The 14,910-nt window shown below is 41.1% G+C and overlaps 1 protein-coding gene across 3 annotated transcripts in view; it reads left to right on the forward strand.

Annotated features, from left to right (window-relative positions):
• Nucleotides 1-14,910, forward strand: part of LOC102167986 (uncharacterized) — a 573,390-nt gene that overhangs the window by 176,188 nt on the left and 382,292 nt on the right. For 2 of the 3 annotated variants that reach the window (XR_014843341.1, XR_014843342.1), the window contains exon 4: nt 4,040-4,095. The gene's annotated coding sequence lies outside the window, so the exon portion shown is untranslated. Of the gene's footprint in view, nt 1-4,039; nt 4,096-5,307; nt 5,587-14,910 lie in introns of those variants that run through there. The other variant, XR_014843339.1, reaches the window with a different exon arrangement.

Consider the following 14,910-nt stretch of genomic DNA (forward strand, 5'->3'; position numbering starts at 1 on the left):
ATTGTCAGTTTCTTTTTTCCTCAGTCCTGTTTCTTTCTTCTTCTTCTTAGTCATTATTAAGTGAATGCTGGACATTATATGTATATAAAATATAGACACTCTGATTGTATCACCATATTGAATGTGGCATTTCCTTCTTCTTGAGCTGCTTGGCAAAATTAATAATGGACTTGGCAATGTCATCCATGGTAGGAAGATGACACCTCGGTCAATACTGGCGATACAGAGAGATAAATGAATGTTACATGTACATATTTCTTCCCTTCCTTTCTTTGCTTCTCCATTGCTGCAACCCTGGATTGGACCTTAGTGTGTCTTATCAAGAGCACTGACCAATTTTTCCCATTTCTCTTCTCTTAATTCATTGCAACCTGGCCATAGCCACTTGATTAAGATTTGCAGAATTCCTCTTGTTACATCCCTTTTTTTATACAAAGCTTTCAATAACTGATTCCAGAGAACTGAGATCCAGCAAGAAAAGACCAGTGGATTTTTCCCTTCCAGAGGATTTCCAAGTGTAAGAGAGAGCAAAGAAAAGACAAAATTGGGAGCTGGCCAAATGTCCCAACATTGCAGTTTTGTTTCCAGTATGATTGTGAATGGTAGTTCACCCTTATTTACTGATGACTGACTGTTTTTCCAATAAGAGAATATTCTCATAAGCAAATTCTCTTTTGGTATAAAATTTCACTTCTTTGTTACAGTGAGCATTATTTATTAGTTATTCTAAATGGAAAGATTTTTTTATTAAAATGTAGATATCATAATCATTCCTAATTGTACAAATTGTCTAGGGTTTAGCAGTATTCAGTGGTTGCATATAATATCTCAGTTTTGAAGTATCCTTGCCCCCAAGTAAAGGGAAGAGTCACACCATAGGAAGTAAATAATTCAAGGTAACTTTTTTCTTCTAATAAAAACACGTTCCTCTCTTCACCTCTATGAGTACAGATTTGATACTGTGTGTAAATGTGCCTTGTAAACTCTATAAAGTGCAATAAAAATGAAAGCTATTTTGCTTAATAATTAACATTAATGCTAGCAAAATATTGTCCTCTGTTAAAATGGAAATGCTCTTGGGAGACGAAGACATTAAACCAATTATGTGTGACTTGATGAGAAATATTTCATCAGCAACTTCCCCGAGCAATAAATGAAGTGGTGTGGAGGAGAGACGGAATGCATGAGAGAGGGAGGAAGAGCAAATGTGAGATGGACAGGAGGGAAAACTACAGTCCTGTACACCTGGAGCATGTCCTAGGGAAGGAGGCACTCGTAGAAAGTAAGAGGCAGGACACGTAAGCAGGAAGGAAGTCATGTTGGGCTTTTTGGCCATTGTAAGGAGTTTGTTTGATAGTATAAAAGCAATGGTGAATGATATTTTTTTATTTTTGATTTTTGTCTTTTTAGGGCCACACCTGTGGCACATGGAGCTTCCCAGGCTCAGGGGTCTAATCAGAGGTGTAGCTGTTGGCCTACACCACAGCTCACAGCAACACCAGATCCTTATGCCACTGAACAAGGCCAGGGATCGAACTCGCAACCTCATGGTTCCTAGTCAGATTCGTTTCCTCTGTGCCACGACGGGAATGATGGGTTTTAGGTAGGGGCCTTTTAGGAGCAGTGAAAGGGAATCAGAGTGACCCAAATGGAGATTGTTTTATTTTATTTTTGGGATAAAATTGTCACTGTTTTGGTCAAAGTTAAAATTTCTTCCTTCAAAATTAAGAAGACCTAGGTGGGGGTCCAAGGTTCAAATAGAATAATATATAAACCTTCCAGCCTGGTGTCTGTTATATAAAAGGCTTTCAGCAAAAGCCAGCTTTGAGGCTGGCCATGATGAAGCAACTTGGGCTACTTTGACAGCCTGTGACATTTCACCTCTCATCCCTCAGGGATATAGGGCAAACTAGATTTTTAGAGACCATTATCTCTCTTTTTTCTTTTTTTCTCTCTCTCTCTCTCTCTCTCTTTTTTTTTTTTTTTTTTTTTTTTAGGACTGCAGGTGAGTCATAAGGAAGTTCCCAGGCTAGGGGTCGATTGGAACTACAAATGCCGTCCTACACCACAGCCACAGCTTTGTGCTGTATTTTAGATTCCACCTATAAGTGATATCATACGGTATTTGTCTTTCTCTTTCTGACTTCAGTTAGTATGAGAATCTCTAGTTACATCCATATTGCTGCAAATGGCATTGTTCTTTTTTCTGGCTGAGCAGTATTCCATTGTGTATGTGCACCACATCTTCTTAATCCATTCATCTGTTGATGGACATTTACGTTGCTTCCAGGTCCTGGCTATTGTGAATAGTGCTGCAATGAATATAGGGATGCATGTATCATTTTGAATTATAGTTTTGTCCAGATATATGCCCAGCAGTGAGATTGCTGGAACATATGGTAGTTCTGTATTTAGTTTTTGAGGAATGTCCATATTGTTTTCCGTAGTTGTACCAATTTCCATTTCCATCAACAGTGTAGGAGGGTTCCGTTTTCTCCACACCCTCTCCAGCATTTGTAATCTGTAGACTTGTTAATGTGGGAACATGGATATTTTAATCCATTCATTATGGATGAAAAAAACTGAGGCTCATCTAGGTTAAGACAGAGCCCACATTTACATAGATAGGAATAAATCAAACTGGAATTCCATCTGATAGAGAAGGAATCTATATTCTTTCCCTTTAAGATCCATTTGGATGCTAGAAAAGATTTCTATGCCGAAGAGTGGGATTTGCCTATAGTTATTCACATTTCGATGTGGGGGTGAGGAGTTAATATCCTATCATTATTTTTGCATTGTTCCTTTTGAATTTGACTAAAGCCACTGGGACTCTCTGTGCCTCAGTTTTCTGATCTCCAAAAAGACACGGTGGGATGAGATGAGTAATTTTTAACTGTTAATGTAGAAGCCTAGGTCACCTTCCCAGGATCTCAGAGGCTGATAGAGGAATAGGAGCGCAGAGAGGGGAGGTCACAGAAAAAAGCTGAATACACTTACTACACAGGAGCCCACAGGAAGGGCTCATACGTCAGCAAGCTTATCTTCTTTTATCTCATTTATGTATTGGACTTCTGGGTTTGAAGAAAGGGTTTCATGGCTATTGAAGTAAAAGGGAGGCCGACAACTAGTCTACACTACCTGGTCTGCCCTCTTCAACTTTGTTATGCTCCAAAGTCAGGTCAACAAATCTGAATTGACAAGCTTTAGGTCTCAAAGGCTCCAACAATGAAAACATGCGGCTGCCAATGGACTCATTTATATGAACAAAGAACGAAGCAGTGAGGAGGCAGAGAACACGGGAGAATCGTGTTGTCCGCTGGCTCTCAGTCAATCTGCTGAAAATCCATTTGCCAAAAGGCAGTTCACAGAGTTCCCATCATGGCGCAGTGGAAAGGAATCCAACCAGGAACTATGAGGTTTAGGAGTCGATCGCTGGCCTCGCTCAGTGGGTTAAAGATCCTGCATTGCTGTGGCTGTGGCATAGGCCGGCAGCTATAGCTCTGATTAGACCCCTAGCCTGGGAACCTCCATATGCCACGGTGTGGCCCTAAAAGGGAAAAAAAAAAAAAAAAAAAAAAAAAAAAAAAAGGCAGTTCACCCAAACACCAATTCCCTGTAAATTTATTCAGTGAAAATAATTTTGCTGAAAGATCAACTAGCTTAATTCCCTGAAAACTGCCAAAGATCTAAGCCAGTTTGCTGCAACAGTCCTAGCAAGGGCAGCTGATTTTTCTTAAGGACTATCGCCATGTAGAGGCAGGGTTAGGGAGGAGAGGGGTTGGGGAAGGACGTAAGTCCGCAAAAATAGCCAAATTGGTAAAATTAAAGTCTCATCTTTAGAATACGAAATGTTGAGTATTTGAAGTGTTCGGAGAAAAATGCAAAATGGTAGAGAAGCTGACATTCAAATTGGATGGATTAACAAATCCATATAAAAAATGTGCAGTGACATTTGGAGTTTTATTTTATTCTTGCCTATTATAATGCTACTATGAACAGTCACATACAAGAGTTTTGTTTTGTTTTTTTTTTTTAGATGCCTGCTTTCATTCCTCTTGGACAATGCTTAGGGGTGCAATTGCTGGCCATATGGTAAGTTTACTTTAACTTTTTAAGATCTCATCAAATTGCTTTCCAATGGGGTTGTACCATTCTATATTTCGCCAGTAATGTATGAGCATTCCAGTGTTTCCACATCCTTGCCAGCACTTGTTATTATCTGTCTTTTAGATTCCAACCGTCCTACTGGGTATGAAATGGTACCTTGTTATGATTTATATTTCCTAATGAGTAATGATGTTGAACATTTTCTCATGTGCTTATTGGTCATTTGTTTGTTTTCTTTGGATGAATGTCTATTCAAATACTTGCCCATTTTTTTAAGTTGGGTTGTTTGTCTAGTTACTACTGAGTTGTAAACTTTTCTACATTCCTGATCGAGATGCCTTATCAGATACATGATTTACAATTTTCTCCCATTATGTGCATGTCTTCTCACTTTTTGGATGATGTCTTTTGACTTACAAAAGTTTTAAATTTAAATTTAAAATTTTACTGATTTTTAACAATTTACATTTAAAAATTTTGAATTTAAATTTTACTGATGAAGTTTAAACTTTACAATTTTACTAATTTTTCTTCTTTCATTGCTTGTGATTTTGTGTTGTGGCTAAGAAATCATTGCCCTGCCAAAGATCATGAAGATTTTTCTGTGGTGATTTTCTTTCCTTTGTAGTTTTAGATCTGACACTTTGGTCTTTGCTCAGTTTTGAGTCTGTATTTGTGAATGGTGTGGGGTAGGTGTTCAAATTAATCTTTCTGGAGGTGCCTATTTCAGTGTACCAGTAACATTTGCTGAGAGAATTTATTCCTTATTGACTTTTCTTGGTATTTTTGTTGAAAATAGGTTGACTGCAAATGTAGGGGTTTGTTTTTGGGCCCTCAATTCCATTGAGTTATATGTCTCTTCTTATGCCAGGACCTCACTGACCACAGAGTTTATATGGTTTGTCCAAGGTCACAGAGCCAGTAAATGACGCCAGCTGACTAGTCTCTTTAATGACACATGCTATGGTTATAAAGAAAATCAGACAAATATGCTAGACTGATACTGGTTAAGTGTGTTTAAATGACGTTTTGGAGACTGATGATCCCACTCTGATCTGAATGTGCACAAGCCGTCTGGAGCAACTAACTTTTTGAGAAGCAGTGGAAGGCCCTAAGAGCAGGATATTTGTTTCTCTTATTAAAGAAGAGTGGGAGTTTGCCAATACGTGGCAGGGGCAAGGAGAGGTCCAGCGTTTCACAGGAGAGGAGCTGCACAGACAAGGGCAGAGAGATGCAGAAATCACCATCACCTTCAAAGAGCAGTGAGAAGTCCTGAGCAAAGCTGTGCAGGGTTGGATGGGCGAGGAGTGGGCAGCTGTGCTCTAGAGGCTGAGTGGAGCCAGGAGCCAGGCTCTCAAGGGCCCAGACCAAGATTTCAGAACCAGAGCACCATTTTCGAGCGCGATCCGTTTCGACTGAACAGCACTGTCCCAAGACAGTGGCCAGGAGACTAATCTGGCAACAGCAGGGAAGGAGGTAGGAGGCGGGGGCAACGTGGCTCTAATTTGTTACTTTGACTACAAGTGAACTGGAGGCAATAGAATGTTCCTGTTTTGGGGACATGATGAAGCAAATTGTGTACAGGACTTAGAGGTGGGCCCAGAGCACTTCCTTTCCTAACTTCACTGAGCACTGGATGTGTATCTGGACTAATTGCATTCTCTCCCTGAAGGTGGTTTTTTGGAACAGTGATAAAGTGCCTGGCTCTTAGGAGAGGCTCAGTGTAAGGTAGCTGTATGACATTATCTTCAAATACCTCCTGTTTACCTGGATTGAAAATATGTGAGGTGTGTGTGCACATGTGTTTGTTTTAATAGTTTTATTGGACTGTAATTTCAGCATCATAAAATTCACCCATTATAAGTGTTCAGTTTAATTATTTTAGTAAATTTATAGAGTTGGGCAACCATCAGCACAATCCATTTTTAGAACATTTCCATTACGCTAAGAAGTTCACTCGTGTCTGTTTGCAGGTAACTTCTGCCTCCACTTCTAGCCATAAGCAGCCATGATCTATCTATTTGCTATCTGTACAAATTTGCCTTTCATAGATGTTTCTTACAGATGGAATGGGTAGTCATTCTAGACATTTTATGTAAATAATATGTACAGTCTTTTGCATCTGGCTTCTTAAACTTAGCTTAATATTATTAAGGTTCTTAACCTGTCTATAGTCACCATAGATTGTTGCTTTTCACTGCTGAGTGGTATTCCATCTTGTGGATAGATGACATTTTATAAATGCATTCCCCAGTTGATGGGCATTTGCACATAAAGTTTTTTTTTTTTTTTGCACAACGTGGTGGGTTTGCTACTTGATTCAAACTATCAGAACTTTCAGATTAACTAAGACTTATTTTCCTTTGATTAAATATTTTGTAGAAAGCGAATAACCATGCAGCAAAGACCATATCAGTGATATAAAGGGGGGAGTTTGTTGTATATTGTATCTAGCAATCTTTTTGTCTGTCCGTCTATCTCTATCTATCTATCTATCTATCCATCTATCTATCATCAATCTATCATCAATATAGCTATCAAAAAATCATCAGTGTCTATTTTAGCCTTGAAGAGCAAAGGAGGAGGGAGTTTCCATTGTGGCTCAGTGGTTATGAACCTGACTAGTATCCATGATCATGTAGGTTTGATCCCTGGCCTTGATCAGTAGGTTAAGGATCCAGCATTGCTGTGGTTGTGGTGTAGGCTGGCAGCTACAGCTCTGATTCGACCCCTAGCCTAGGAACTTCCGTATGCTGCTGGTACGGCCCTAAAAAAAGACAAAAAAAAAAAAAAAGAGCAAAGGAATAAAACAAGCATTCCCACCTCTAGGTCTTAAATTCCTGAAACAAAATTCTTTTAGTTTTATATAACTACTGCTGAATAATTCAATTTCATTTATTTTACCGTAGCTACTAACCAGCATAGTGATCTTGTTTACCTTAGGAATATTTTTAACAATGAGGCTGGAGACCAAAAACATATTTGATGCTAAAGCAAGTTGGAAATGAAATCTACCAGGATTCTTCCATTTTTCATACTTCAGGCTGATGACATTTTGACTGTAAGAAAAAGCCTGTTCCCATCCAGTTACTTTCAGGCGTGGCTTCCCAGGGTCATGGAAGTTTCAGCCTTTGCCTGGAGAAAAATTGTTCCTCTGCTCTCATCCCCATCAGAACTCCCGGTGCTGGGATTCTGAATTCAGAACCCCGGGTTCTGAATTTCCTGTTCACTTGTCTGATTCATTCGTCAAGTCTTTACTTTTCAGGGGTCTACTTTCTAATTTTTGTGAACCTAACCCCTTGTGTAGAGGCAGTAGATGCTCATTACGTTTTCCTGGGTAAATGAATGTGTGTTAAATAAACTGTTCAGAATTTTGAGATTTTTTTTTTTTTTTTTTTTTTTTTTTTTGCAAGCGGCGGCTATTTTGAATGTATTCTAGGTGGGTTGAAGAGAAAGGGACCACTTCCTGATCCCGCTTATATCATTTCCAAAAATTTCAGTTATTGGGAAGAAACACCACGTAGTTCCTTTCATTTGCTCAAGTGAGTTCAGTGGGAACCAGCTACTTCTCACCCACCAGCTTTCTGTGCTCCAAGAATCTAGAGCCCTAAATAGCCTCTCTTTTGTGCACTGGAGTTCTAAAACTGGCATCCGCTTTTCCCTTCAGCTCTAAAACGTTGCCTTCATATCCATTTCATGTGAGGCTTGGTCTCTTGAGGAGAACCTGAAAGAGAAGCCAGTTTTAGACACAGTGATGGCAGCATCCTCCTTGCTTGCCTGCATTCTGACCTACACCCAAATCCCCATGGCCTCTGTGCCCTTCTTCACAGTGAAACCAGAGCAGTCTCTTCAAAGCCCAAATCTCGTGATGCCATACCCGACTCGGAACTCTCTCCAGTAGCCTTCCTCCACTCCAAAGTCTAAACGCATAGCTCCATCACAGCCCCTTGCTAACATGCCCCCTGCCCCCTTCTCTAGTGTCATTTCTGGTCCCTCACCCCTTCTCTTGTGTCTTTGCCCCATCAATACTTAGCATCAGGGGATGTTTTCAGTTACAAGTGGGAGGAGATGCGGATAACGCTGATCACTGAAGATAAACAGTGTTAATAGTGAGGAGAAGCTGCCATATGTCCCCGAGAAAACCAAAGATGGGAGAGCGGACTCTTGTGGCCACAGTTCCCTTGGACCTCTTGGAACATGCTGTCTTTGTTCTCAATTGTTAACGACCTCACCTTTCTCAAATAGTGCTGTGATCCCAGCTCTGCGGGGAAATAAGTTGTGATGGGCCCCCTGACAAATGGCATATTGGGGCACCACAAAGCTCTTTCCAAAGGGATATTCTAAGGAAAAATTTGACTCTCTGCACTTTTCAGGTTTCTTGCTGATGCTGGATCTCTTGACTGGCTAACCGTCCCTCCTTTCAGGACGAGTGCAGATCCTCAAGCTTTTCCAGGATGTGTATCCCTCCATCTACAAGTCCTTCTCCTGCCTTCTTGATCTGTGACTCCGTTCACATTCAGTGACTCCCTGGAAGCTTTGTCTGACTGCGCTTAATTCCCTGCACTTCTGTGCTAACAGAGCAGCCTTCCATGGCTGAGGATCTATTAGGAGTGAAGTGTTGACTTTATAATTCTGACATTCCGTCTCCATTTATTGCTTGACATGCTTCCAGTAAAACAGATCTCTCTGTCATAAATGGGTCTATTTGCCCTGAAATACAGTTTTTACAGACAAGGTAGGATGAATACTTAATTACTCCTCTCTAATTACTGATTTGCACAGGAAGATGTTACTTTAATAACCACTTCAAATGCTGACAAATTTTTGTTCCTAGTTTTCTCTCTCTCTCTCTCTCTTTTTTGAGTATCCTTGTGGATGCATGGCTTTCATAGGTCCAATGCATTTCAATCTGCTCTAATCGCTATTTCTTTCAGGGCTCGAATCATCACAATTTTGGGCAGCATGAGCTCCTTCTGGCTGGTTTTTGTGTCCTTTCAACATACCCAATTACTATTTGAAAGCATCTCTGCTTTTGAACACGACAGCATGTTCCAGGCTCACCTTGTACTTTCCCTAATCCAGTCCTGAAAGCAACTAGTTCTCTAAGAAATCCTGATTTTATAGAGCAAAATCTGAGTGTATGATTATAGCTACTTTGGTGACATCATTGGCAGGCCATTTCAGTGGACTGACTAAGGGAGATAATATGGAATTAATAAAACCACTCATTCCTTTAACCATTTTCACTTCAATTTCAATGTGAGCTTTAGAGCTAATTTTTGATTTTATAACCAGATCTTTTATTCTCATTGACCATCGTTCATAATTCCTCATTTGCTTTATCGTATGACACGAAGAGAATAGTTTCAAAATAGCAATATCAGTTTTATCACTAACATACAGTAGTCAGGTTTCATTTCAGTTACTCTGTAGTTCTTTTTGTCCATGGAACGTATCCCATAAAGGATGTTTGATCAAAGTACTGTGGTCGAAGCGTCTTGGGGGAAAAAATAATCGTTTCTCTGTGTGGTTATGTTACTAAATTGATAAATGGTTAGGTTTTTTTGGTCTTGGTTTATTTCAGTTTTTAGAAAGGCTTTTAAAAATTAGCTTTACTTTTAATAGTTATGAACGTACATCAGTCCAAGGGCATGACAGCGTAGAAAGGCAAACACAAAGGAGTTCTGCATCCGTCTTTTCCCTCCATACCTTCTCCAATGCGTTTCCCATAAGGGGACCATTTTTGTTAGTTTCTTGTTTGTTTCTTGTATTCTTTTGTTGTTGTTTTTTGCCAATGTGTGAAACATGCGGATTCTTATTTTCTTCTCTTAGACAAGAGGAAACATGTAACTATTCTACACTCATTCCTGTTTTCACGTAGCAGTACACCCTGGTGACCTCTCCATTATTACTCCACAGAGATTGTCCTCATTCTTTATTAAGTCCACAGAGTCCTCCATTGGGCGGAGGTACCATGTCTTATTTAACCACACCTGATGGCCGGACACTTCAGTTGTTTTTGATGTTTTGACTTTCAAACAACACTACCATTAATGGCCTTTCGCATATTTCATTTCATGCTTTATCGAGTGTTCTGCAGAATTAGAATAGAAGCAGAATTAATGCATCAAAGCGTAAATGAAATGTAACTTTGGTAGATACCGCCAAAACCTCTGAAGTTTTATCTCTTTGCATTGTTGGCTCCCCAAACTGATTCAAAATGAAAGAAGAAATGAATTTATTTTCTCAAAGATATGTTGAAAACAGGCATTTCAATATTTTAAAATATGAGGTTGCTTTAATTTTTTTTTTAATTTATCATTCTTCTCCCTTTAAAAAAATAAAACGCAAACAAAAGTAAACTCAGATATGCCGAAATACATCACACCCCTTGACGATAATGATGGAAATAATTAACCACAATATTAATGAGAGGCAGTTGTGTTCCAGTGCTTGATTAAATGGTAGGGGCACTGGAGTGGGTTTGCCCTTCTGGAGCTTACATTCCGATTGAGTTGCTGATATAGATGTTCATACTAGTTTCCTTGTAGTTGTGATAAGGCTTGCAAGAAGAAATAAAGGGTGAGATAAACACATTGTAACAGGAGGACACGTCCTATTTCTGGGTGATGTTTGTGCTGAGACCTGAAAGATAAGTGATGAGAAGTGAGGGAAGTTGTGAAGCGGGTGGAGGGAAGGGGCACAGGAATCATCCATAGACTGTAGAATGTGTAGCTTCTGAGGTCAGGAAGGAGGTGGTGGCAGGTAACAAAACAAGGTCGATGCAGGTGGAACACAGAGAACCAGGGTCAGGGGTGTGTGTTGCTGCTGAAGAGAGATAGTCAGGAGGTAGCTTTTTAAGCATCACCAGGGAGGCACCACATGTTCTGAATCTTTTGCTTTTTCCCACCATGTCTAGGATACAGCTGGGTACAGAGTTGGAAAGTACTAAGGCATTTCTGAGTTAACTGGGATGGATCATTTGCGCATCGATTTCTTAGGTTAAGATTTGGACTCTTAAGAGAGAATGGAATCATTAGGAGGGCGCTTGTGTCCAAGAACTATTACTCTTTCATACCATCTGAAGTCTGTAGACAGACACATACGAAAACAGACATGGCTCCATTTGAAGAGAACTGGAGCTGGGAGACCTTAGGTCATCTATGGCGATGTTCTGTAACACCTGTTTAGTTTGTGAAGCATCAGGAAGTTACAGGGCACCCCACCCACCACTGTGATCTTTCAAGGAATTGTCCCATCTCATCCTCACAGCAGTCCTAGGAGGTAAATACTAAACAGATGTACTCTGTCTTTTTGTATCCTTAGCAAGATGGACTCCAATAAAGAGAACTACCACCTTCTTCACCTCCCCCAGGAATAAATAAGTACATTTCGTAGGAAAGAAACCAAACCAACCAAACAAAAATACTATTCTGGTTAAGGTGTGAAGGTTTCATAACAATTCAGGGAGGATAAGCTCTTCCAGGAGATGTGTGCTTTGGTGTTTTATTATCACCATCCCCAGCACTCCTGCTATGAGATGAAGCTAAGGAACACTTACTAGATGGTTCCAGTATGTGTGGGACACCATGCTAAGCATTTCTAATGGATTAAATCACTTAATATTCATAACAGTAAGAACTGTTGTTATTCTCACATGGAAATAATGGAACTTGATCACATCATGGCAAAAGGATGCCAAGCACAGGTCTAAACGTGTGCCCAACAAAAACTTTTTTTTTTTTTTTGCTTTTTAGGGCTGCACCCATGGCATATGGAAGTGCCCAGGCTAGGGGTGGAATCAGAGCTGCAGCTGCCAGCCTATGCCACAGCCGCAGCAATGTGGGATCTGAGTGGAGTCTGCGCCCTATACCACCGTGCACAGCAACACCGATCCCAACCCACTGAGTGAGGCCAGGGATCAAATATGCATCCTCACGAATCCTAGTCAGGTTCGTTACTGCTGAGTCGCAACAGGAACTCCCCCAAATAACTTACTTAACACTAATAACAACAACATGAGTTTCGGGACTATGGCTGTCTGTCTTACAGATGAGAGAACTGAGTTTCACAGTTAATAAGCAGGGCTGGCATTTGGACTCAGATAATTTTAACCATGGTCTTGGCCTTCACTGCACTGGCGCCATAGACATTGTGGGGTGGAGAAGGGTTATGCTTGCCTCTTTGTTTCAATGTGTGAGCGCCTGGGTTCTGGTCACCTTATTGCTTTGAGGTCAGTCTCCCCACTTTGGCATCTGTGCTCCCTACTTGGCTGGGTTGCTCTGAGGATCAATGGAGGTAAAGTGAAAGTCTGTAGCATTTGGTTGAGCATTTAAGAGGTCCTGAGCTGAGTTCTGTCCTATCTCTGGCGTCTGCTCTGTGTGACCTCATCCAAACAGGTGGCACTCTCTGGACTCTTATTTGGGACTAAGTCCAAGCTCATACTGCTTGCTACATGACAGGCCAATAAGTTGAAAGATTGTCGGGGCAGGGAATAGTGACTTTATTAGGAAAGTCAGTAGATGGAGAAGAGAGTGGACTAGGGACCCAAAGAACCCTTTTACCTGAGTTGGAATTCAGTCTTTTATACTAAAAGGGGAGAGGGTGTGGCTGATTGTTGCGAACTTCTTAGTGCTGGAATCCTTTGTTCTTGCAGCTGTCCCTGGTGGTCTGGTCACAGTGTTCCTATGAACCTCCAACAAAACAAATGCTCTTCTCTGTCCCACAACTTTTTCTCTCTATGGGAAAGGAAAAGTGTTAACACCTTTAAAGGTCGGGGACTTGAGAATGAGCCATCCTGTATATTTCTGGCTGTAGACAAGATTCTTTTATAAAAGGTACAGAACTCGCATGGCTGAGCACAGGCAGCAGAGCACAGGGTTGGAGCTAAAGGAATAGATCCAGTATGGAACCAGGTTCCTTCTTCTGTTACATACTTGCTTCTTTCTTCTGTCAGCAACACTCCATGGGATTATTGTTAGTAGCTAACCGCTATGATTTGCTGTTTATGTGGTTTCATGTTCTTTTCATGCCTATTTTATGAGATAGGTGCTATTTGACAGATAAGATGGAGAAATTTAAGAAACTTACCAAGGCTCTCTCCTAGTACATGCAGGAGCCAGGATATTAACCCAGGCAGGGTACCTCACACTTGCTCCACAAACACCAACATCTTTGAAACCAGGCACTTCCAGGTTTGAATCCAAGCTTTGCCACATGCCAGATGTGTGTCAGAACAGTCACTTAACTTCGCTGAGCCTCAGTTTGCACATCTGTAGCACAGTGGTCACTGGGAGGACTGACACAGATCCTCCATGCAAATGCTTAGGCTGACAGCCTGGTGTGTAATGAGCGGGTAACAAGCGTTAGTCTCCTTCGGGTGGGGATGTGGGGGAGATAAATTGCTCCTCGAAGGCTGACACAGGGAGAAGTGCCTCCCTCAGTCCACCAAATGAGACTTGGAAGAATTAAACCGGGCCTCTTTCGTCGATCATCTTGTAGTTTCCCCAACTGGATGCAGAATTGCCGCACTATATCATAGAGTCATTACATTCGTCCCTGCATAGGGCCGGAGGAATACGTTGTGTATCTTTGCTGTTAAAATGGGGTTTATCTAATCAAAATCAAGGAGTTCTGCAAACAGCCGATGGTGTTTTAATTCCTGCAGGCTGTGTTTAATCAGAACAGTTGCCCATGCGCCTACCGATTGTGTTTCTTTTGGATCAAATTCTCCACTTAATGTGCCGTAGGATTGCACATTGACCGGAGTCGATGGCAGACAAGTCTGGGAGGGTGCGACCCTTTGCTGGGAGCTGAGTGGTTGCAGTTTTCACAGCTAGTTATCTCAGCTGGTATTCTTTCTATTTAAATAAATCCTTAATGGATAGGAGACCATTGTTCTGTCTTTTCCCCATTGATTTGGACGTGTGTGAATTCATTCGACTCTGATGTATTAGGGCTTACGATGAGCCAGGCAGCCTAGGTACGGGGTAATACAGTGACCATGCTGAAGAGCTGGCTCCTAGTGTTTAGGGGGAAAAAAGATCCCAGGATGTGGAAGGTTAAGGATAATGCAGTGAGTCACAAAGTTCTTGGAAACTTGAAATTAAAAGCTCTTATGATTTATGAGCCAAAGGAGAGTCTGGGGAGGATGGAGTTGGCCTTGACCTGGGATGAAGTTCTTATCGCTCCATTTTCTGGCTGTGTGCCCTTGGGCAGTTCCCAACTGTATTCAGCTTCTAGGGCTTCAGTTGCAGGTTTGGGATGACAATGCTTACTTCAAAGAGTTGGGAAGCTCTAAGGAGATGAAGTATGCAAACTGCAAATGTTAATGTTGCAATATTTGTCTTTATTTCTATTAGTATCAATACCTGGGTGATGCTGGGCAAGTTACTGAATTCTGGAGGAAGATTACTTAAATTTGCAAGAAGATGTACTACTTATTTCATTTGTTACCGTGTACTCATTACTGTCCTAATGTTATCTGAATGATCTAATTTGATTCTTTTTTATTTTTATTTTTATTTTTTGCTTTTTAGGGCTGCACCCATGGCATGTTTAAATTCCCAGGCTAGGGGCTGAATTGGAGCTGTAGCTGCCAGCCTACACCATGGCCACAGCAACGCCAAATCCGAGCTGCATCTGCAACCTACACCACAGCTCATGGCAATGCCAGATCCTTAGCCCACTGAGTGAGGCCAGGGATTCAACTCTCATCCTCATGGATACTAGTTGGATTCGTTACCACTGAGCCACAACGGGAACTCCCTCATCTGATGCTGAGAAAGAAAATATTGCCTG

Source organism: Sus scrofa, chromosome 4 (genome assembly GCF_054392235.1).
Source record: "Sus scrofa isolate SSC_HxYL_T2T_F1_AM1 chromosome 4, Sscrofa_HxYL_maternal_Yorkshire_Landrace_v2.0, whole genome shotgun sequence".
Taxonomy (NCBI): Eukaryota; Metazoa; Chordata; class Mammalia; order Artiodactyla; family Suidae; genus Sus; species Sus scrofa.